The sequence below is a fragment of the Eulemur rufifrons genome, chromosome 12, assembly GCF_041146395.1.
Source record: "Eulemur rufifrons isolate Redbay chromosome 12, OSU_ERuf_1, whole genome shotgun sequence".
Classification (NCBI taxonomy): Eukaryota; Metazoa; Chordata; class Mammalia; order Primates; family Lemuridae; genus Eulemur; species Eulemur rufifrons.
Window position 1 is genome coordinate 22,175,765 of NC_090994.1, and position 25,850 is coordinate 22,201,614.

Consider the following 25,850-nt stretch of genomic DNA (forward strand, 5'->3'; position numbering starts at 1 on the left):
TAACCATCCTGCCATTGTCCCACCAGTGTGAATGTGAGCTGAGCCCGGATGGGACCTCCAGGTGGCACCATCAGGGCAGGCAGGCTGGAGACCCTGGAGGAGGCCCTGGGGCCTGCCTCCCAGAGCAGCGACACCTTCCATGTCCCCACCTTCCTGGGCACTTCCCCAAAGTTCACCCCACCCACCAGGTCCTCACCTGCTGCTCAGAATTTATCCCATTGTGGTTTTGATTTGCATTTCTCTGATGATTAGTAATGTTGAGCATGTTTTTCTCATATCTTGTGGGCCATTTGTATGTCTTCCTTTGAGAAATTTCTATTCAGATCTTTTGCCCATTTTTAATTGAATGATTATTTTGCTACTGAGTTGTTGGAGCTCCTTATATATTCTGGTTATCAGTCTCTTGTCAGATGTATAGTTTGGAAATATGTTTTCCCATTCTACGGGTTGTCTCTTCTTATTGTTGTTTGTTTCCTTTGCTGTGCAGAAGCTTCTTAGCTTGATGTAATCCCATTTGTCTATTTTTGCATTCACTGCCTATACTTTTGAGGTCTTATCCAAAAAAAGTCTTTGCCCAAATCAATTCCTGGGCGTTTTCCAATGTTTTTTTCCAGTAGTTTTAGAGTTTTCAGTCTTAAATTCAAGTCATTAATCTATTTTGATTAGATATTTGAATCTGGTGAGAGATGGGGGTCTGGAAAACATGGGCCAAACATCTGGGATGGGTTTCAAAGGGAGACGCCCAGGCCACCAGGTCCCAGTCCAGGCAGGTTACTAAGGGACACAGCTGCAGAGAGGGGAGCCAAGAATGGATGTACATCTGCTCTCCTCCCACACCTGGATTCAGTTGTATCTTTAAAACCTCCTGGCACGTTTGTATCTAGTTTTCTCCTTCCTGGTGAATCTAGAGGTTGCATATTGTGGACAGAAAGCTTTGGTGGTGGAACAGTTGGATGAGATTCTGTTTCCAGAAATCTAGCAAAAAGTTCTGAGAAAGAACTATTAAGCACAGATTGCTGATTTGGCCTCAAAGGTGTATTGGGGACACTTTGATCCTCCTGCAAGCCACCCGGTCATCTACCTGGTAACACCACCTCGATCTTCCTCAAACAACTGCTCCATTTCCTCCCCCCTGACACCCAGGATGCTCCCATCAGTCGTAGCACTTCATGATGCTGATTTCTGGGGGTGTGGAAATGTCCAATGAAGAGGTTTCTCATTAGAACTTTGTCCACTTTCCTGTCTGTGCTGTTTACTCACTTCTTCAGCTTCTCTTGTAGGCCATCAAGCACTCCTTGTTGGAGCTCATTTTGATTTTTAAGTTCTTCAATTTGTTCTTCCTTTAGCTCTACCTGTCCTGTAAGTCGTGATGCTGAATCCAGTGTACCATTTGCTTCGTCCAAACGTTCCTGTGATACTGTCACCTTTCCCTCCAGATTTTCTGCCTTTTTCTCCCCTTCAGCTATGAGTTGTTTTTGCTTTTCTAGCTCAGCCCAATGCATGGCTTTTCCCTCTTGTTGGAAATGCTCTAATACGATCTGCAGGTTGGCCGGTGACAGAGCATGCTGCTTCGCTTGCTCCTGAGACACAGAAAACTGCAGTGCAAATTCATCCCTTTGGTTGGAGACCACATTCAGTTGTTTTTACAGTCACTGTACCCGCACCCTGGCTTGATGGCCTGAATTTTCCATTGCATTGTCCACTTCTAGTTTACTAGTGTCTGTTCCTAAAATTAATATTCTCTCCTTGAAGTTTGTTACTTCTTGCCACAAAGTTCATTTTCATTTAATTGTTTAGTGAAATTTCCATTTGAAGAAAGTAACTGATCACTTTGTGCTTTGACTAAGATCTTTTTCCTTAAGTAATCTTTGTAAAATATCTTCTTTGTCCGTTAGCTGCTTAATGTCTGCATCGGTTTGCTCATATTTTTTTTGTTACAGCTCTGGGGGGGCATCAATTGAGTTGGACGATCTGACATTATTTTCCTGAAGAGTTCTAGTTGTTGCATCTTTTCCTTACAGTGATTCCCTGAGCTCTTCTATCTCTTGCTGAAGAAACTGAGAAAACTCAATCGAGACCTCAGACTTACTTGCTCCAAGACACTCTGCTGGCTGCGGAAGAAGCGATGATCCAGAAGAGAGCTGGGGGGAAACATCCAGATTTCCTAAAAGAAGATCCTTGGTGTCACAAAGCTGCCCTGTGCCGTGTTGAACTTGTGCTAATTCCTCTCCATCGTCGCGGAGAGCTGAAGTACGATGACTGGGCCCACAGCCCAGGGCAGCTGGCGCCGTGGTTGCTGCTGCAGCCCCGGCCGCGCAGAGGGGGCGGCTGACTGCAGTTTCGCAGCGGACCCTGCAGGGCCACCTGTCTCGCTCCAAGGCGGCTGATTCCTCCCTCTTTCTGTCCTGGCTGACGTCGGTAACTCGTAGATGGCTGCTTTATGTGACGCTGTGATGCTCGCTGCGTCTCTTCCAGATCAGGGCGGAGTCTCTCGAGTCTTCCATCTCCCATCCCAGACAGCACGCGGGCGCCAGGGTCCTTTCTCCCGGAGGGGGGTCATTCCGCTCCCACGTCCTCCCTGCCGCCCTCAGCACATCCCTGACGGAGTTTGAAACGTGGCCGGGAGGGACGCCAGGCTGCCCCTCGCTGGACCCAGAGACCGGCCCAGGCCGAGGCCCCCGAGCCAGGACGACGTCGCGGCGGGGTTGGAGAACGACCTAGTCGCTCCCAGAAAAGCGCCCGTGGCCATCGGAGGATCCCGCCAACTGTCCTCCAACCGCGGTCTCAGAGAGACTGAGTCGCTCAGGATGTGATGACACAATGCGGGTTGCTAGGCAACGCCGGCGGGGGCGGGGCTCCCACCAATCGCGGGTCCTGCCTGGGAGCACAGTGGCCTGTGGCGCTGTAGGGTGACCAAGATTAATACTTTAAGGTATATTTTGAAAGACTTATAAGTCTGGATTTTGAAATGGTCCCAACACAAAGAAATAATATCTAAGGCGATGGATATGCTGATTACACTGATTTGCTCATTGGACATTGTGTACATGTGTCAAAATATCACCCTGTACCCCATCGATATGTACAAGTGTCAATTAAAAACATCAATGACAGCAAAAAAAAAAAAAAAAAAAAAAAAAGTGAGTGATCTGAAGTGAATCAACTAACCGGAATTTAATTCTGCTGAATTCTTCAAAATATTCTAGAGAAAATATTTATAAATTATTTAAAAACAAAAAATTGATACATCTAAGCAAACACAGCATAAGGTGGAGGTTTTTGTTCTTAAAATAGTTTCCACCATGTTATTCCCTCACTCAACCAAGGTTCCCTGTTATCCAAAGACCAGCTCTGTTAGGCTGACGCCGAGGGTCCTCCAAAACCAGCCTCTGGGCCGTCCATGCAGTGGCGCCTCCACTTCCCAGTGCAGTAGCCGAATCAGTCCAGGTGGCATCTCCGAGGTCCCCACTTCCTCACTGCTGTGGTTGGCTTAGTCCCCCCGCCTGAAATGCTCCCTTTCCTTCATCTCCTTCAACTAAAGCTCTTTCTCTCCTTCAAGGCCTTCCTGCACCCTTCTCTTCCCAGTAAAACCATAATTTAATTGGTGACATTTTAAAACACAACAACAAACCAGTTAAACCCCCCAGAAATTTTCTTAAGGGCACACACGAAATCAAGAATCTTTTGTTCAAAGCAGAGAGTTTGTGGCATTTGAGCCGTGATCTGCTTCCGTCCTCACCCAGCTCGGGCAAGAGAAGATCTGCTCTGCGAGGCTTGGGCGGAGCAGACAGGGCTCCTTTTCCCACAGCGCCTGGTCTGGGCTGCGCTTTCACCCTGTGAGGGGCAGGACAGCAGCGTCTGTTGCCAGCCCAGCTCTGTGTCGCAGGAGCACTATTCCAGGCAGGAGTGGCTGAGCAAACCCAGCTTCCTTCCCGTCACTAGGCCCCCAGCACTGAGTGGAGAAACAATGAGGTTCATAATTTGGAAAGGAGAGCTTTCTTCCTCAGAAAGGGCTGCAGCCTCCGTGTGGCCATTCCAACAGACCAGAAAACTGGGCCCCAGCCAGATGCCAGGAACACGTTTGAGGCAGTGACAAAGGGAACAGGATTGTATTCTGAGTGGAACGGCCAGATGTATTTATTCGACAAGCGATAGGATGAGTCATGAATATTGATGAAAGAGAAACCTGTGCCTGCACAATCAAGTTTTATGCTTTTTTATGGGGTCCATGTTCAGAAATGGCCACACTTTTATGTCCAAAAGGTGAAGCAGGGACGCACAACCCCTCTCTGTGCCTGCTCTGCAGACTGGTAAAACCACTGCATGGTTGGTGGGCCCTTGTCAGGAAAGAATGCTGGTCTGGACCATGAGATTGGTTTCTGTGTAGCCCTTACAGAAAACCCCAGTGGTCTTTAGCAAGTAGAAGGTATAATGAGGCATGTCTGACCTCCAAACCCGCCAGGGCTGGAAACTCAGTTTTAGAGTTTCTATGGGGTCCCCTTGGCCACGACGGGGTCCTCTCACTGAGCAAGGAGTTTAGGATTTTATTGTAGTTCACATCACTTGTAGGGCAGAAGCTCTACTCCAGGTGTGGTGGCTGAGCACACTGTATTCCCATCACTCCTATCCCAGTTTGCTTATAGAGTAGAGGGTCTATGAGAGTCAAACCGAGCTGACCAGGGTCTACCATCCCACCTAATGCCCACTTATAGGGCAGGGGTGTCACACTGGGAGACCAGGCCATGGTCCCTGCTCTCAGCTCTAGTGCTTTGGGGCAGGTTTTGCCCAGGAGGAGGGGCAGGCCATAACAGAGAGCTGTGCGGGTCTTCCTAAAGAGACTGCCTGTACTTGGAACAGAGCTTGCAAAGGTTTGCACCTCAGAGCATTGTCAAAAACAATAAGGATTTAGATGGTGAGCGATTAAGATGAAGTGAAACAGTAGACAGCAGGAAATTTTCCTGGGAGGACCAAGGAAAGAGGCAGCTGAAAGGGCCCTGCCAGTGCAACTGTACCAGGATTGCACAGCACATTAATCCACCAAGACACCAAGTTGCAGCAGAGAAAGAGGTTTAGTCACAAGATCTACAGCCAAACGAGGAGGTGGGAAGAAAACTCAGATCTGCCTCCCTGAGGAGTTCAGGGCAGGGATTTTAAGGAATTTCGATGAGCAGTGGCCCCAGATACAGGGGTTGTTGATTTCATGACAGTCACAACAGCATTGAAGGAGAGGATATGAGGGAGGCCTGTTCTAATGATGAAGCACTGAGGAGGACTCAAAAATTAAGTATATTTGACCTAAAATGAACTTTGGGATTTTCAACTTGGGCCTCTCGAGAGCCTCAAGTAATGTAGCTCAGAACTTGTAGAGATATTACACAATTAGGCTTATTTGTTAAATTTTATGAGAGGCATTTTCATATGATAAGTGATACTAGGTTTTTCAATGACATTTATGGGTATGTTATTGATATCAATGTTTCAAAAAATTATACAAATTTATATATCTTCTATTTGTTTAGTCATAATTTTGATTGTTATGTTAAATATTTTCTAAAGTTAAGTTTGTATGAATATATTTATAATGTGACCATACTAAAAATTATAATAAATTTATAAAAGTCTGATGATTCTGGTTGTTACATTATTATGTTGCATGTAATAGAAGTCACCAAGCTTCTTTGTGCTTTGGGAATTTCGACAGATTTTTAACCATGGCTATTCTAAGCTATTGTTATACAGTTATTACTTTAAGTCTTCTCTATCAGCATGTGCAATCAGCTATGGTCCAAAATTTCTTTTTTTTTTTTTTTAAGATATTACAGTCTATATTTTAATTGTGTTTTTTTTAATTCTTATTTCAGGATATTGTGGGGGTACAAAAGTTTAGGTTACGTATATTGCCCTTCCCCCCTCCCCCGCCCGAGTTAGCTTCAAACGTGTCCATCCCCTAGACAGTGAGCATCACACTCATTATGTAGGTATACACCCATCCCCTTCCCCACCCAGATCTGCCCAACACCCTATCAATGTTATTCCTAAATGTGCTCTTAGGTGATGATCAGTGAAACCAATTTGATGGTGAGTACATGTGGTGCTTATTTTTCCATTCTTGGGATACTTCACTTAGTAGAATGGGTTCCAACTCTTTCCAGGAAAATACAAGAGGTGCTATATCACCATTGTTTCTTATAGCTGAGTAGTGCTCCATGGTAGACATATACCACATTTTATTAATCCACTCATGTATTGATGGGCACTTGGGTTGTTTTCACATCTTCACAATTGTGAATTGTGCTGCTATAAACATTCGGGTGCAGATGTCTTTGTTATAGAATGTCTAATTTCTTTACATGGAAAAGACTCCAACAAGTACTCTTAAACACAGATTTCTGGTAACTTTCAGATCAATGAACTAGATAAAAAATTTTCAGAACTCTAAGAAAGAAATTGATGGGTCAATGAAACTGAGAGTCAAGTTTAATTAAAACAATGAAATAAATAACATGAAACTGAGTAATTGAAGAAAGTAATGTTTTATAGCTTTTATTTAAAACATTGTTGATACTTCCTTAAATGTTTTATTTTTCAGATTCAAGGAAGTTTTCTCTCATATGCTATCTACAGTGTACAACAATTTGGTAAAGTGTCCTTTTGAGAGGAAAGGTGGAATCACTTGCTTTTTCTCCCTACTTGATTCCTCCAAAATTCAGAAACTATTCATTGGCATTCTTATTTTTATTTACTTAGGTTTAATAAAAAAGATGCTCTCTCTTTATAGGCAGGATACAATTGAAAGCATTAGTTATACTACCAAAGTTGTACTAAAATATCACATATAAAGTCATCCATAAAACACCTGGCTTCAACAGTTGCCAGCCCTACAGTGAGTGAGTAAATCTTGTCATGTCTTGGCAGGCCCGAAAAACTTAATATTGTAAAAAAAAATCTAAATTCTATTTGGTTAAACTTTCTAGCTCAAGAGGTTTGTAAATTCTATAGAATCAATCTAGAGAAAAAAGTTATATTTCCAAAGAAAAACTATAAAAATACCTCTTATTAGAATGTAACAGTATGCACTCTTCAACATATTGTTATCTACCTGTGGACTGCACTAGATTCTAAATTTCCATAATTTCCTCCAATACTTTGCTGCCACCCTCTAACAGAAAAACAAAATCAGCTTTGTCACGAAAGCTCTTATAAGCTGAAACTAGACAAATTTAAAGGAGCAAGCCTCACACACGATGTTTGGAGCACACAGAACTTTCACTAAACTGGACAATATCATAATTAGAGATGTTCAAACTACAAATCAGGAGGAGAAGATGCTTTTATGCTGCAGACAGCTTTTCCCAAGACATCAGAACAGGACTCCACATCATAAGACTTTTGCCCCTCTTAATGCTGCCTTTTCCACCTGACACCATAATACCGTCATTAGATTTTCACAATCAGCTTCTGCTGGTAACTTAACAGAACTTAACCTAAGGAATTATTTAGTTTACATTCACTAAAAAGAAAATGTATGTAATATTGCTATTACTACATGCTGTGCCTAGATAAATCCCATATATACAAAGTAAGAAAACAGAATACATGATTACGACAGGCCTCACCTAACTCCCTGTTGGTCATTTGATTTATTCCATTGATTTTCTTGAACTCTAGGTTCACGGTTCAAAAGCATAATGCAAACTGGACATGTCACATTACAATTAAATTTACTTTGCTTTGTATTTTCTTTTCTTAAACTTTGTATCTGTAATCTTTTAATTCTTTGGGTTTTTTTGTTTGTTTGTTTGCTTGCTTGCTTATTTGTTTTTCAGAAGTACAACTCCTAACAAAATAATGCAAGTCCAACACCTTGAGGTGATAACAAATGACCAAGGAACAGACATACAAAATTGAACTTAATAATGGACTCGAGGGAGACTTAGCCTGACAGCCACTCCCTTCAAACCTCCCCTGTTTCTCCAATGTGGGTAAAAGGATTTTACACTGACAGTAGCCAATCCCATTGCACCCTTTTAAACTCAAGATCATCTAGATTTTCTCCTGTTATCTTCTAGGAATTCTATAGTTTTACAGTTTACGTTTAGGTCCATGATCTATTCTGTGTGAAAGTTTGTGAGGATTTAGTGTCTATGGTTTATATTTTTGTATATGCAAGCCCAGTTCCTCTAGCACCATTTTTTGAAAAGGCTATTTTTTTTTTTCACTGCATTGTATTGCCTTCACTCATTTGTCAAAAACCTATTAACTATATTTAGGTAGTCCTGCTTCTGGGCTATTTTTTTCCTTCTATTGATTTGTCTATTCTTTAACCAATACCACACTGCTTGCTGTAGCTTTAAAGTAAGACTTGTAGCCAAGGAGTGTCTCAATGTTCTAATTTTGATCTTCTATAATATTATGTTAGGTATTCTATGTCTTTTGTCTCTACCTATAAACTTTAGAATCAGTTTTTCAATATCCAGAAAATAAGTTGCTGGAATTTTTATTGGAATTGCATTGAATTTATAGATCAATTTGGGAAGAACTGATGACTTGACGATATTGTTTCTTCCTATCCATGAATATGCTATATATATATATATATATATATATATATATATATTTGTTTAGTTCTTCTATGATTTTTTTGTATCAGATAAGAATATTTCTCAGACTGCAGGACTCCTTAACAGAACTCCCTGTTAAGCAATGGAAAATGATGATAGCCACATTCTGATAACAAGTCATCTCTGAGGCCCAGATACCTGATCACAGATAGGACATTGAGGGAAAGATACACCCTCCAAAACATTGTGAAATTCAAAGAACAGTAACAGGCCAGGAGGGGTGGCTCATGCCTGTTATCCTAGCACTCTGAGAGGCCGAGGTTGGAGGATTGCTGGAGCTCAGGAGTTCAAGACCAGCCTGAGAGAGAGCAAACCCCTGTCTCTACATAAAACAGAAAAATTAGCTGGGATCATGGTACAGGCCTGTAGTCCCAGCTACTTGGGAAGCTGAGGAAAGAGGATCACTTCAGTACAGGAGTTTTAGGTTACAGTGAGATATGATGATGCCACTGTACTCTACCCAGGGTGACAGAGCAAGACTTTGTCTCAAAAAAGAAAACCAAAGCCCCAAAAACAAACAAACAAACGAACCACCAACAGTGTCTGTAGCAACGCCCTTCACATACACAGCTCATTCCCACCAAGACTTCCTACTTTATGCCAAGGATGCTTTTGCTTCTCTCCTTCCTGGGCCCTACCTGTCACTGGCTTTTGGGTGTGTGTCTCTTGGGGTTAGCCAGACAGTCCATCTCTACCTTGGAGAAAATTTTATCCTGAATAAAAGTTTTAGGGCAGCAATACCTATTTGCTTTTATTATAGGACATCTTAAGAAAATTGTTTTTGTTTCTCATAACCAATTTTGTTTAGTTTTTCCCAATTTCATTTCTAAAGGAAAAAAATAGTGTGTTCTGGTTGTTTCATCTTGGGCTAGAGATTAAGAATTTTCCACTTTGAGGAAGCCCCTCCCAGTGTGCCTACACTGTTAGTCTCTCCTTGGACTGTTTGCCAACTCACTCTTCCCACCTGTGGTCCCAGGGCAGGGAGAAAGAAAAGTCACACAACAACAACAAAATTACTAAAACTTTGTGTGACTGTTCCCAGGATTCCCCAACAGAGCAAGGGGTTCAGTGGCAGGTGATAAATCTCTGCTGACAGTAGCAACATATCAACTCACCAGGATACACACTATGAACACAGAGAATTGGTTACAATGTGTATTGAGTCAGGAGAAATCTCACGCAATAGACCATAGGAAAAGATGCTCTTGCTCAAATATTGAATGTCCTGCCTGCACATGTGGAAACCTCAGACCTGCAGGAAACAAACACATTTGGAGGAAAATCTTCACTGCGTATTGTTGAGTTTCTGTCTCCAGTGAGACACACTAAACTCACCTTCCCACTTACGCCACTGCTGCATTTATTGTACAGTACATTTCCTTATGTGCTTTATTTCGTTTTTGAATTTTGTACTGCACTGGTCTGTCAATCTGTTCATGAATCAACACCACGTTATTTTCCTTTACAATTGCTTACAATATATGATAGAGGGAGTCACTGTTTTTCTTTGCAGACTTTTCATGGATATTTTTATTTGTTTATTCTTCTTTATTTATTTATTTATTTATTTTTTTTGAGACAGAGTCTCACTCTTTTGCCTGGGCTAGAGTGAGTGCCGTGGCGTCAGTCTAGCTCACAGCAACCTCAAACTCCTGGGCTTAAGCGATCCTACTGCCTCACCCTCCCGAGTAGCTGGGACTACAGGCATGCGCCACCATGCCCAGCTAATTTTTTGTATATATATATTTTAGTTGTCCATATAATTTCTTTCTATTTTTAGTAGAGACGGGGTCTCACTCTTGCTCAGGCTGGTCTCAAACTCCTGACCTCGAGCGATCCACCCGCCTCCGCCTCCCAGAGTGCTAGGATTACAGGCGTGAGCCACCGCGCCCGGCCTGTTTATTCTTCTTTAAAACAATATTTCTATCTACAGAACACAATATGATGGTATCTCCATTGGATTCAAACTCAATTTATAAACTAATTAAAAGATCGTTGACATATTGATACTATTCAATATTCCCTGCCAAACATGTGGTATCAGTTTTCATTTGAACAGATCTATTTTTTCTGTTTGTCAGAAATATTTTATAGTAATTTTTCTTGAATATTTTTGAATATGATTTTCTATGGATTTAGGGAACTATCTTTTATTAATCTGTGAAGTAAGTACATGACACATTTATTGATTCTCTTATTGTGATTAATTGTAGTGATGGATTTACAAATGGTGAATATCAGTTGCATTCCTGGCATTAAGGGCACTAGATCATGATGCATTGTTTTAAAGTGCTACCACAATGCATTCTAATATTTAAAATTTTTCACATTTACATAGGAATATGTCCCATATGTCTGTAATAATCCATATGCCGCAACTGAGGCAAAATTCTCATATTACCCTTATGCACACGTGCTAAAAACTACCGGGAAGATTGAAGACTTTAAAACTCTGGAATTGGTAGGTAGCATCAGTTTATCAATTAGTTCATTAGCAGAATTTCTTTGGATTATATAAAGTTGTAGGGGTTTGTGTCTGAGGGACTCAATAAAAATTTCTCTTTCTTCTATTTTATTACACAGGTTAGAATCTCTATCTCTATGGGAGTAACTGTTGAAACAGTATATGTTTCCAGAATATATATCATCTACATTTGCACATTAATTTACATTGACTTGCACAACTTTGTACCTACTTATTTTTTATATCAATATATTACTTGAAGTTCTTACAATGAAAACAAGCTGTAACAGTGCAATAGGTTATTTACACTATAACCTATTGACAAATCCTCCTTAATTCTTCATATGATTCCATTTCTCTAGCCATGATTAAATAACATTTTGGCTTAGGAAATTGAGGATTAATATGAAATTAGATTTTCTACAGGGCAATATCTCAGGGAAGCACAGAATCCAGTAAGATACATGTGCTTTGCTGTCAGCCCCTCATGTCTCAGACTTTGTCATTTTGTGATTTCTCCACGGGAGCCCCTGTCTGCCTCCAGGGATCATGGAAAACAAGAGCCTCTCCCAAACACTCTAATCTCCCCAGAGATGCTCACCAGAAACTCATCATTGTTTTTGATAATTTGTAACTGGGAAAGTTATTCAAAACATCATTAGTTTCACAAGTGTGCACTGTCACTGTTACTACAGGTGAAATGATAATTGCAGCTCTGTGGGGAGGTGAGGTCACAGGATCACAAATCATATCTCTCAGATCTGGCTGCCCCCTCCCACACTCATGGCTGTGCTGACCTGATTGTGATCCCTGAGCCCATCAGCAGTGGAAGAAACTCAGGTGAGCGTTTTATATTTTGGTCTGTGAGGCATAGTCTGCAAGGGAAGTGAGTGTATCAGGAGCTGGGGTCAGTGTTCTTGCCTGAAAAGGGGATTCTTTAAGGCTGGAAACTGAGCCAGTACAGCATTCACGGAAGAAGGAGGAAATAATGACTGAGTTATGGGTTGAACTTGTGGAAAAAGATACAGCTCAAAACCATAATGGTTTATGGTCCCTAACAGTCCCTGTTTCTAATTTACTTTAATGTAATCCTCCCAAATCATCATTGTTGATTTTGGTAACATTAAAGATTATTGGATTTATTATGTTCTTTAGTATAATTTGAAATTTAATTTCTCACATGCTCCACCTTCCCTACAGGAGTCAGGGACAACATTTCTAGGATCAGTAGAGAAGTTTCTACAATACTTTCATGGCTGTGATAATGTATGGGGTATAGCTGATTGAATTACCGTATTCTGTTCAGTAAGAGTAAATATAGGGTTTTTGCCCGTTTGGGACATATTAATATATTTAATGGAGATGATAACTTTGTGGTGACAGAAAACAACTGTTGTCTATTCATTATGGAATGACTGTTTTCCTTCATGAAGTCAGCAGGGAAAGGTAACGCAACCTTAGGTTTTTGTATTTTCAAAATGTTATGATTTTCAGTAGTTTTCAGAATTGAATTATTCATAATTTTTCTGTTATGTAAAAAATTTCCAATGCCATTCCTATGCTTTATACTCATTCTAGTACTGTTTAATTTGATTAATAAATTGATAATTTCCCTACCTCCAGTATTCCTTTTGCATAATGGACTTATGTGTTAATATATTCCAACCTTTCTGATATTGAAGTAATTTTATTTCATACCTTTGAATTCACAAATACTAATTTTTCATATAAATTACTGGTTATTTTTTCATGGGTGGCCTTCTGCAATATTTTATTTTCTCCTTACGTCTCATGGCCCCTTGCTCAGCACACAGCGATTCCACTGTTCCTTCCCGCTCCTTCCTGAATGAGATGAAGAAAGTCTCCCTTTTTAAAAACAATGTGGACTCATTTGTGCATTCAATAAATTCCACTTGATCTTGTATGATTAATATTTTTGGATTATATACTAAAATCAGAGCATGTATAGTCTACTTGGATCTCTGAATTACCATAGGTAATGTATGCCCATGAAATAAAAAATTGTGTTTGAATAAAAAATTCCCACAATCATAATTCAAAAAAAAAAGACATAGGATCATTCCTTTAAAAACTAACAAGATAAGCAAGAATATTAAGAAAATATATGGATCGTTTAAAATACAAATATGTCAGATTTCAGACAGCATAGTTGTTACTTTTATAGTCAATTTCTGACACTGTCTTTTAACAGGAGTCGACTTGAAAAATGTCATTTAGCCTTCCTGTGCCTAAGATATTCTCACCTGTAAAATGGGAATAATAAAGCACTTCATAGAATTGTTGTTAAAGTTGTATGCAACACATTAACATGGTGCTCTTGCAGTGGGGAGATTTTTTATATATAATTTCATACAATAGCAAAACTCTTACTGAAATGAAAATAGAATTTATCAAGAATGTTATTAGTTGAAAATAATGGTAAGTGTACAATGGTGAATTTTAGTTGCCACAATAAAACGGACCTCATGTTTCCACGCAGGATTCTCTCACTCTGAATGGACTTGTCAGTCACCAGAAAATGACAAATGGCCTCCAGGGATGTGGCAATAGGAATGATCTTTTTATCGCAGACCACAGTTGGATTCCTGGGGAATTTCATTCTGTTTTACCATTACAGTTTCTTTCATTACAGCAGAGGCACTTTAAGGTCCACAGATTCGATTCTCCAGCACCTGACTGTAGCCAACTCCTTGGTCATAGTCTCCAAAGGAGTCCCACAGACACTGGCTGCTTTTGGGATGAAACTTTTCCTGAACAATTTTGAGTGCAAACTTGTTTTCTATGTACACAGAGTGGCCAGGGGTGTGTGCATTGGCACCACCTGTCTCTTGAGTGTCTTCCAGGCCATCACCATCAGCCCCACAGGCTCCAGGTGGGCAGAGCTGAAACCACAAGCTCCTCAATGCATTGGGCCCCTCAGTATCCTGTGCTGGATCCTAAACATGCTGGTAAATACAATTATTCTTCAGAATGTGACTGGCTGGTGGAACAGGAAAAACAACACAAAGGAAAAGGATATGGGATACTGTTCTGCAGTATATTTTGATAACAGCCTTATACAATTCCTACATATTATGTTGTTATCATTCTATGATGTTTTGTGTTTGGGACTCATGACCTGGGCCAGTGGCTCCATGGTTTGCATCCTGCACAGGCACAAGCAGCAGGTGCAACACATTCATAGGACCCAGCTCTCCCCCAGATCCTCCCCTGAGTCCAGAGTCACCCAAAGCATCCTTGTCCTAGTGAGCACCTTTGTGTCATTTTACACCCTCTCCTGTGTCTTTACATTATTTTTGACTGTTGTTCCTAGTCCAGGTTTATGGCTGATGGACACCTCTGCACTAATTGCTGCCTGTTTTGGTACAGTCAGCCCCTTTGTTCTCATGGGCCGTGACCCCAGGATACCCAAAATCCACTCTGCTTGCTGTGGGTGGAATACAAAATTCTCAAAGCTAATAAGATGCCTCTAAGCTTTAGATGGGTTGTCTTGGTTCATTTTACACTGTGCACTCATTTCTTCTTCCCTTGAAGAGGTTAAACCGCCACTATGATCTGTCAAATAACAGATAGTGTTGGAACCCAGACTCCGGATTTATTATGCGCTAAGAATGGCAGGTACAGACCAAATATTCTAAAATTATTGTATAATTTCCATTTTATTAATCATCTCAATGGAAAACCTTAAAGCTAAGAATTCTTTTAAAAGTAGACCTCTAGGCCAGGCACGGTGGCTCACGCCTGTAATCCTAGCACTCTGGGAGGCCGAGGCGGGCGGATCCCTGAGCCCAGGAGTCTGAGGTTGCTGTGAGCTAGGCTGACGCCACGGCACTCTAGCCCAGGCAACAGAGTGAGACTCTGTCTCAAAAAAAAAAAAAAAAAAAAATGTCCTGCATTAACTGGGCACAGAAACATAACAAGGGTTTGATGAAATGGAAAAGGGTAGGCATCATCCTATCATGAAAGTGAGAAGAAAGAGCAGTAACTCCAGAGCTAGTGGCCAGGGATGGAGCTGGAGGGACACAATGTATCAGACACTGCATGATATCAAAGACCAGGTTTTGTCATTTTCCCTTAAATCCCAAAAAGAAAGTTAGTGATTTGAAATACGTAATTTTTTTGTGGGAGGAAAGTAGCATATTTTTTCAAATATTTTCAGGTAAAAATAGACAGAACAACCTGGATGGGGCAAAGTGAGCACAGGAATCTTATTAAGAGGTCTTAGTTAGAATTAGTTCAATTCACAGCTAATAAATATGAGACTCATACAGGAAAGAAACTGGAACCCTTTGAAGGTGAACTATTTTGTGTCAACAATGATCTAAATTAGCCTGTTCTGAGGAAAGAGACTGGATGGATCCCGTGTCCTGAAGTTGGGGAAGTGAGTCTAGAGGAACCTGTTCACAGAGGAGCTGAGGACAGTGTCTCTGGGCATGAAGGTCATGGTCCTGTTTTTGTAAAGGTGTGACTGCTGGATAGAAATATTCAAGGGAGAATTTGTGAGAGAGTTATAAAATAACCTGGCCAAGTCTTCGATGAAAGTGAAAAATTAAACCAACTTTTTGTGGTTATCATTAGAAAACATAGATGAAATTTATTAATTATTCAAAAATTCCAACTATACAACAAACAGGCTTGATTTAATTGCCAGATACTGAACCCTGGCTTTATACCACATTTTTTGACACATATGGATCAATTTAAACAATTTGATCTCAAAAATTTTTAACAAATATAAAATATTTTAATCAAAATGGTTATCTTTGGTACCCATTACATTATAAAATTTTTGAAATAGTATATTAAGAAATTTTAAAATACTAAAAACTAAAACTACGCAATATTACTGATGAATAATGATAGTTTTTATACTAAACAACAGTGGAAATTCTCCCCATCAAAGTTGTTTTTATTTGTATTTGATTCAAGACTATTTACATGAAATGAAATAGCTGCATATTCCATTATCAGAATAGAAGATCCCTGACAATATGTGTGCTAGGTATCAATCTCTGGAATTTAAAAAAATAAGCATAGGCTAAATGCAAGGAATGTGTAATAAGAAAGTATAACGTAGACAATAAAATTTAGAATAATTATTACATGGAACATGAAAAATGACTAAAATTAATAATGAAGTACACAAAGCCAGTGAAATGTAAAGAAAAATGTGAAAAGACACACTTAAATATCATTAATAATGAATAACATTAAAAGTGATGGTAGGGATTCTAAAGCCCTACATATTAATATGAATAACCATACAGTAATAAATTAGGAAACTGAGAGAAAAAAAATGACATTTGTAAAGTATAGTCTCACAAAAGTGGAGTAAAAAATTATTAGAAGCTCAAAACCAAATAGATTTTAAGTATTGGGAAACATTAACCAACATTCTCATTCTTTGAAATGACTCTTTTCTCCATGCTTTTAAGGTTTAGGTATTTCTCTTTGAAATCTATTTTATTAATCAGAAAAAATTGCCGTGGAAAACTTTGTGTCTATTATGTACATTATATGAAAACTAGAAATCTAAGCCAATGTAAGTTATGAATTTGGATATAAAATTAATATAAGTATACAATATGACCACAAATAGTTTATTTCAGAAATGCAGGATCTAAAAATAACAGAATCAAGTCATATATTCAACACACTAAAATTTAAATGAGGCAACTACATTCACTGAGTAAATCATTTAAAACCCTTGAACATTCTTCAGAAGTAAGTTTATTTAGAAAAAACATTCTTTCAGAGAATTTTTCAGTTATTAGTGATGACAACACAGTAAGATATGAGAATAAATGACACACATGTCCAAGGAACATAAGATGGTCAACATCCTCATTTGTTAGTAAAATGAAAATCAAAAACACAATGGTGTATCGCTTGACACCTTCTAGTATGGGCACAGTTAAGAAAATAGGTATGTGTGGGTGAGGACATGGAGAAATGGAACCTCATATAGTGTTGGTAGGATGATAAAATGAAGCAACCCAAATTTTAACATACAGTTACCATATAGCCCAGCAAATACAATGCTGAGTATACACAGGAATGAAAACATATAGTAACACAAAAACTTGTGTATTAATATTCATGGAAGCATTATTCATTGTAGCCAAAAAGTGGAAACAATCCAAATGTCCATCCATGGAAGACTAGGTGAACAACTGTGGTGCGTACACACAATGAAATATTATTCAGCCATGAAAAGCACTGAAGTACTGATGTGGGTCACAGCACGGATGGACATGGAAGACGTTATACTCAGGGAAAGAAGCCACACATAAAGGGCCACATATTTTATGAATCTATTTTATAAAATGCCTACAATCAGCAAACACACAGAAACCCAAAGTAGACCAGTTGCTGCCAGGGGCAGGAGGAGTGAATAGGAAGTGACTGCTCAGTGGGTCCAGGGTTTCATTTTGGGGTGATTATACTGTTCCAGAATTAAATAGTGATTGTGATGGTAAAACACTGTGAATACACCAAAAAGCACTGAATTGTAAACTTTAAAATAGCGAGTATGTTTAATTTTATGTTCTACAAATTTCATCTCAATAAAAAAAACTTAAGAAACCAGTTCCAAGCCATTTTCCCAGAGTGAGCTCCTGTCCAAAAAAAAAAAAAATAGGTTTTACTTTTTCCCCAAAGTGCTATTAAAACATAATTTATTGAACAACATAACTCTTCCGCTATGGATTTATGACTCTTCTTTATCATATAATAAAGTCTTATATTTACAGGGTCTGTTTGAAATATGTAGTCTATCTGAATGCTTCTAACCATCTTATTCTGTAAGATTCAGTGAACTTACCCCATTCTCTGTACCCCACAAAAAAAGGGGAGCCATCTGTGGTGGAAGATGACCTAGAAAGGCCTCTGTGTGCTCAGTGTCATTGCATCCTGATATCAGAGGGTTAGAAAAGACTTCCAAAGGACCACTGCCTGTTTCCATGTTGAACTACACTGAAATCATTGCGTAGCCTTCTGTGAACTAAGGAGACTCTCACAATCTATCATCATGAGATATTTTTATTAAGTATTCCTATTGTACTAGGGGAGGATCTTTATAAACTTTAATCCAAAACCAGAATAGGATCTCTCTTCTAAGGATTTATATCCAGTAAAAAAACAAAAAAGAATACAGGTAAATATATTTGACAGTAACTTCCAAAAGAGAAATGGTGAGTTGTGTTTTAATGGTGTTTCACTAGATCCTTGAACCCCTATACAAGGAGACAGACAAAAACTTTTTACAAGTTTTGAAAAGTTTTATGCAGAAAATAATTATTCAAAGAAATGTAAAAATGCAATCAGTTTACAAATATGATGGAGGTATTTCTTGTCCACATTTTTCAAGTTGCTTTGACTATGACTTCTCAGTCAAATACCTGGTACTTTAAGCTTCTCTGAGTGTGACATCTGGAAGGTGAGTAGACATCTGGAAGGAAGTGGACGAAGAGGGGAAGGCTGGTGCAATTAGAGAATGCGATATGTGCAAAGGCCCTGTGGCAGAAGAGAGCAAGTCATGGGAGGCATCACAGAAAAGGCTACCTTGACTGGATCTGGAGAGCAAGGGCGATCGTGGACTCAATGAGGCCGGCGGGTTGGAAGGATATAGACCATGCAAGGCCTCAGAGGCTATGGCAAGAACGCTTGTCTTAGGATCAGATGTATGTCTTCAATACATCACTAGGCAAAGTGTGGAACACAGATGGAAACGGGGCTGAGCGTGGGTGAAAGGACAAGTTGGGGGCTATTTTAGTAGTGTCAGTGAGAGGTTATGGCAGCTTGGACTGAATGCTAATGGGGAAATGGAGGGAAATGAACACAATCTAGAGATTATCAGGCAGCAAATCATAGATTATTACTAATAAGCACCCACTCTGTGCCACCCACTGCTCTAGGTCTTGCAGATACAGCAGAAAGCAAGACAGGCCAGGTCCCTGCCCTTTGGGAGCTGATGTCCTGGCTCCAGCTTTCTGGTTTGCGTAACCGTGTGGACAGTGATGCCACCGGCTGAGACTGGGAGCGCTAGAAGAAGGATCAAGTTGCATTTTGGACATGTGGAGCTTCAGGTACCTTTGAGACACCCAAAAGGAGGTGGCAAACTGTTGGGTGCATGGATCTGGAGCTCAGGGGAGAGATCCAGTCTGGAAACAGGTGTTGATGCTTCATCATATCATAGAACCAAACCAAGAAAAAAGAGAGATACCACTAAGTATCTTTGTGCACATAAAGCTGAGCTGGAAGTTGTACAAGAATTAATCCCAAATGATGCCATCCTTGTTTACTGGACACGTACCATACAGTGAAAAAATAACATGTGTGAACGGGCAGCCAATAAAAGAGCTTACTGTATATACTTGCCCACTACACATCTACACACATGTAATTTGCTTGTACTTACTGGTAAGTTTCATTGTTTGTGTTACTATTTTATTCCACATATTGCCATCTTGAACTCCTTACTAAACTGTGACAGTGTTGGTCAAAGTCTGCTTTTTATGAGAATTATTTCAGCATGTGTCTACCCTTCTTGAACTTCTGAAGGGTAGGACCATCTCTAAATTACATGTTTCCTGCAGAGCTCTGCATTCAGCAGATGGAGTTCAATTCTCTTCTCCCTCAGATTCATTCATTCCTTCCGTGTATTAGGAGTCCAGACTTGCTCCAGCGCATGCCTTAAGGCACCCATTACGGACAGCTAAAATTATATACATGACACAAATAATCATTGCTCTATTACTCTAATTCTTAATTCTATTATCTTGCATATACGTGCATATATATATAACATCTACTTCTGTAACGAGAGTGTCAGTTGCAGTTTATTACACTTACATTTAGATGTGAAAGGGGTCCATCTATGTAGTACAGTGAGAAAAGGAGAGGTCTGGGAATCTATAGGTCTAAATTTTAGTTTAGACTCTTTAGCTCTGGGACGTTCAGCAAGTCATTTGATCACTTCCAGCAGGAATGGCATTAAATGAGCTCTACGATCTCTTTCATCTCTAAAATCTTTTGAAATCCAGTTTGATGGCAAGAGTGACTTTTCAACTCTTAGGTACCTCTGACCACAGCCTTTGGTTGAAACACTGCAGAGAAGGCAGAGAAATGCTTCCAAGTGTGTGGGATGGCTATGCTCATCTTTTAATGGGAGGAAAATGTGGGGGTCTAAACTGAAAGCCAAGGTTGGTGCTGGAAGTTACGAAATAAATGTTATCTGGTTTGAAAGTGATGCTGGGGAGATGTTACAAGAACCACCTTGTTGAGGAAGGGGCACGTGATGTCCTGCAGTCTGAGAATTGCTAAGGGCTGTAAGTAGTTCAATAAAAAAATAAAGGGATCACTGCCCCCGTGGGCTTCTGTATAAAAGTTGAGATCACCATGTGATACATCATTCTGATACGGACAGCCCTGACAGGGGGGTCGTTCCAAATGTCCCTAAGCTAGAAAAGTAACAGATTTTCAGAGAGCAAAGAAAACTGAGAGGGGAGCCTTGGGGATGTTGGCAGACAAGGGCGTCCCTATTTCTGTCTAGGCCTTGCTGTCCTCCCTCTGGACTTGGAAGAGGTGTATGATGGGTGTATCCTAAGATGGTACCACTGTCGTGAGGCAGGCTGGAGACTAGGGAAAATAAAATAAAAAATTGTTATAACTTGGATGACCTACTTTCATGTTAATTTTTGTTTACATTTTGCTTCTTATCCTTGTCATAGTCCCTTTTGTTGTTTTTTTTTTTTGAGACAGAGTCTCACTCTGTTGCCCCTGGCTAGAGTGCCATGGCATCAGCCTAGCTCACAGCAACCTCAAACTCCTGGGCTTAAGCAATCCTCCTGCCTCAACCTGATGAGTAGCTGGGACTACAGGCATGCGCCACCATGCCTGGATAATTTTTTCTATATATATTTTTAGCTGTCCATATAATTTCTTTCTATTTTTAGTAGAGACGGGGGTCTCACTCTTGCTCAGGCTGGTCTCCAACTCCTGAGCTCAAAGGATCCACCTGCCTCGACCTCCCAGAGTGCTAGGATTACAGGCATGAGCCACCTCGCCCAGCCCTTATCCTTGTCATAGTCTTTTTAAAAGGCATTTTAAATGTTCTAACCTTGTGAGTTTAGAGCTTTAGAAGCTCTTCTGGGGACATCAAGGGAAAGGTCATGGGTCCATGTTGACAAAATGGATAAAAAGGAGCACAGAGCCTCCACCCCACCCTAAAGCAGCACCCAAGACAGATGCCAAGGGGACAGCATCAGGAATCGCAGGGGACAAAGCCAAGGCTGTAGGGTTCTTCCGCCTTTGTCCATAAGGAGTTTCTCTCTCCCTGCCAGTCCTGGCGGCTTCTGGACATCATGGTCCCCGAGGGATGTGGCCATTTTCCTACATCGCACAAAGTTCAGCCAATATCAGAACATTTCACCTTTTAGAGCCGTGTTTCTCTTCCTGTTTATTGGTACCCTGCCTTGTTTCAAAAAAGATTTAAGGCTGTTTACAAAACCACATAAGCGAAGTGAAGCAATTGGGAAGCCATGGCAAAGGGGAGGCCGAGGGAGAACGAGGGTACAGACTTAGAAGTGCGCTGAGAGTGACGCCGGCGCCCGTGAGGTTCCAACGGCTTTGGAGAGCTGGGCTTTTTAAAACTGGCTGAAGCTGTCAACCCAGGTTGTGTCCTCATTCCCCAGAATCCTGCCATTGCTGGGGGCAAAGCCCAGTGAAACAATCAAATACTCACTCCCGGGGTAGAGGGAGACCTCCGACCTAGTGCAACGCTCTCACCCACACAGAAAGCACCGACGAGTGCGCCACGGATGCTTTCTGGAAGCCGAGTTCACCAGATAAAAACCTGAAATCCAAAAATACACTAACGCGATGTTTTTTCAAGCATTTGGTCTGTTTTGCTGTGGAGTCCCACAGTCCTCAGAGCAGCTCAAGCTTTCTGAGCAAAGGAGGCAATCCCAGGACCAAGAGGAGTTGGCAAAGCCATCGAAGCGACCCTGAGCTAGGGCGGAGCCCGGATCTGCCCTCGATGGAAGGGTGTGTGAGGTCGCCTTGGAATTTCTTCACCCCTCCCTGAAAGGCTGCAGGTGCCACCACCCAGGACTTCTCCTGAGCCGCATTCCAAAGACATTTGGGATGCCAACACACGTGGGAGTCACCCTGAGAACAGATCCCAGCCCTCCTCCTCCCTGGGACCAGCTGAGGAGCCCTAAGGGGCCTGAAGCGGAAGAAGATTCCCACGTCCCTGTACGCGACTCTGCCCTGGCAGGTGGAAGGGAGGGAATCATCAGTTGCGGGGGCCGATTCCTTAAGGTGAAATTTCAGGTTTCGTCCTCTCGGCGCTCAAGTTTGTGGAACAGCGCCACCTGCTGTCTGAAAAGTCACAAAACAGAAAGTGCCAGCGCAGGTGTGAGCCTTACAGAGTCATGCTTAGGGTCACCTGTGAGACTCAGAAAAAGGCAGAGGGAGGGCAGGGCCACCGGCTTTAAACTCGCTCCTCTCCCTCCTCCAATAAAACCCACCAACAGCTTCATGGCGAGTCCACCACTGGCACCATCAACGATCCCTCCATCATCAATTCCCATAGGTGACACAGGTCCTAGACCCACACTCTGCCATGGAAGCTTCTGCACTTCCTAGGAGGAAGGGGTGGTTAACTGCACTTTTAGGGTAGACCCTAAAAGTTCTCACGGAGCACGTGTTGCCTCATAACTTTTTGTTAAACTGTGGTAAAATACACATAACATAAAATTTACATTTTAAGTGTGCAGTTCAGGAGTCTTAAGTGCACTTGCATTGTTGTGCAACTAATCTCCAGAGCGCTTTTCATCTTAGCCCCAGTAACATTTCCAACGCCACCTGCCTCCACTCTCATCCTCCGTTTCCCCTGCCATCTGTGAAGTTCTTGATTGCCACACGTTTCATTGATGCTGTGAATCCTCTCGAAGCTCACAAAATACGCTCCTACCAGCCTAGCCGTTTCTCAATTGCTATACGCTGGCTTTAAGCACTGACTTATTTCATTTTCATCTCCCCAACTCCCATAAAGCAGTTATTATTTTCCTATATTGGCACCTCCTGACAAAAGAAAGGCAGGAAAAGGGAGAAGAGTTTTGAGATTTGCTTGTTTTGCTGCTGCTGCAACTCCGTGAGAGACTGACCAGGGAGGTACCGAATATTTCATGTGGGCTGCCTGGGTCTCCAGGACACTTAGGGGGCATTGGATGGACTTCACTGAATCCGAGAACGCTGGAATTGTATGCAAATGTCAGGTGCATGTGACATTATATATTTTTCTAGGCCGGGCGCGGTGGCTCACGCCTGTAATCCTAGCACTCTGGGAGGCCGAGGTGGGCGGATCGTTTGAGCTCAGGAGTTCGAGACCAGCCTGAGCAAGAGCGAGACCCCATCTCTACTAAAAATAGAAAGAAATTATATGGACAGCTAAAAATATATATAGAAAAAATTAGCCGGGCATGGTGGTGCATGCCTGTAGTCCCAACTACTCGGGAGGCTGAGACAGGAGGATCCCTTGAGCTCAGGAGTTTGAGGTTGCTGTGAGCTAGGCTGACGCCATGGCACTCACTCTAGCCTGGGCAACAAAGTCAGACTCTGTCTCAAAAAAAAAAAAAAAAAAAAAAAAAAAAATATTTTTCTAGGGAGACAGTCCCTACCTTTCATCAGATTTTCAAAGGGTCCCTGACCCAGAAAAGGTTAAGAGCCAGTGACAGTCACCCTTGGAGATTAGCATCCGGGGCTTTCCTGTGTCCAGCTCCTTCCCTGAGCAATCAAGGGATCCCCAGTGGTATCTCTGCTCCATGTGTGACCCCAGGTGTGGACAGAGTGAGTGAGGACATCAGAGAGTGCAAGGACATCACAAAAGGGGAATTTGAGCAAAGAGCTAGGAAGAAAGATTGAAGTGCAATAATAAGGCGAGAATAAGGAGGCTACACAGAGGCCTTTCCTAACCGAGGAGCTGGGACTGCAGGCACGCACCACCAAGCCCAGCTAATTTTTTCTAATTTTAGTAGAGACGGGGTCTCACTCTTGCTCAGACTGGTCTCAAACTCCTAAGATCAAGTGATCCTCCTGCCTCAGCCTTCCAGAGTGCTAGGATTACAGGGGTAATCCTAACCCACCCAGGCCTTGGAGGCTTCTCCAGTTCCCTCCTGGGGCTTTAGTGGTGATAGAAGCTTCTGGAAGTCTTCTGCTAATAATAACTCTTATTGAGCACTTACTATATGCCAAGCTTTTTACATAAATGATCTTATCCCCTCACCACAACCCATAAAAGTGGGTATTTTTATCCCCATTTTACGGAGGAGAAAGCAGAGAGTTAGGGATAATAGGTAATTTGCCTAAGCTTCCACAGACGATGCAGAATTCGGACTTGAACCTAGGTCTGTGTCATTTCAAGGTGCAGTCTCTCCTAACCACTAGGCTAGTCTGTCTGTCTCTCTCTTTCCTTTCTTTATTTCTTTTTGTAAGAAAATGGAGTCAAGGTAATTTTTCTTAAGTACAGAGTACCCCACCAGCACCACCACTTCTCCAGGAAATCCACTTCTGTTGGAGGAATAAATACTGAATCAGTCGTTCCGCTGTGGGGGGTGGGGGGAAGGCAGCACAGCCACGGGGGGCTCCAGTACGGGGGGGGGGCTGGCCGCGTGGTGCTGCGGGAGGGCGTCAGCTGGAGTCTGCACCCAACTGCTCTGCTCCAGGCACTAAGCGGTGCAGGAGGTTGCGAACCAGCAAGAGGAAGGGGAGGAAAATGAGGCCGCTGGGGGCCAGCCAGGGACTTGGAGGAAGAACAGGGACATCTAATGGGGATTCAGTAAGTTCTCCATGTGGGGGACATTCTCTTCTCCACGCCCCGGTGACAGCTTCAGCTCTGTGGCGCGGGATTGGTTTTGGAGGAACGCGGCGACACGACGTGCTGAGTCGCTGCAAAGAGCGGGTAGGGAGGAGCCCGGGCTGCGGGTGGGAGGGCCACCCCGCCCACCCCGCCCGGCGCTGCGTATTTGTGGGTCTCCTGAGCGCCACACCCCATGCGAGGGCCCAGGGACACCGCCGCCAGAGGCGACTGACTTCCCTCTCTAGGGGAGGATTCAGGGACTTCCTCGAAGGCAGCAGGAGAAGCGCCGGGTAAGGTCAGCGTGCGCGCCCGCAAAGCGCCGGCTCGGGCGCCCGTACCCAAGTGACACCTGGACGCACGTCCCCGGGATCATCGGGAACCCTCGGGAAGCCGGCGGAGAAAACCTCGAAATTACCAGGCACTTTCAGAGCTGGATTCACTTGAAGACCAACATCCCCGACGGCAGGGGCGTTCATGACCGCGCTTGGGGACACTTCCCCTGGCGCCCGGCTCCTCCACCCCCACCCCCCAGGCTTGAAGAAGCCTGGGCCAGCCGGGTCCACGTCGGCAATGCCAGCGAGGAATCTGCCACCAGAATTGCCTGGAGCCCGGGCCTTTCTGCAGCCAACTGGGCGCGGCAGCGGGTGAGCACTGCGGGCGCCCCAGTCATCTCGTGGGGATTCCTCCCTGCTAAGACAGGCCGCAGACCCGCTCCTCCCTCCGCCCGTCCGCTCATCTCCACGGCTGGGCCAGGCCCATTTCCTCCTGCGTGGGGGACATCTGCCTGGACAATGCCTGCCTGGCGGGCCGCAGCTCTTGCTTCTGCGCAGGACTATTCTGCAACGGTAATGAATTAGGGGAGCTACGCACCGATCGTCAGTGA

At 42.4% G+C, this 25,850-nt stretch overlaps 1 pseudogene; it reads right to left on the reverse strand.

The window, feature by feature from the left end:
• Positions 1–728: 728 nt before the first annotated feature.
• Positions 729–25,637, reverse strand: LOC138393668 (thyroid receptor-interacting protein 11 pseudogene; annotated as a pseudogene).
• Between the last annotated feature and the right edge of the window lie 213 nt (positions 25,638–25,850).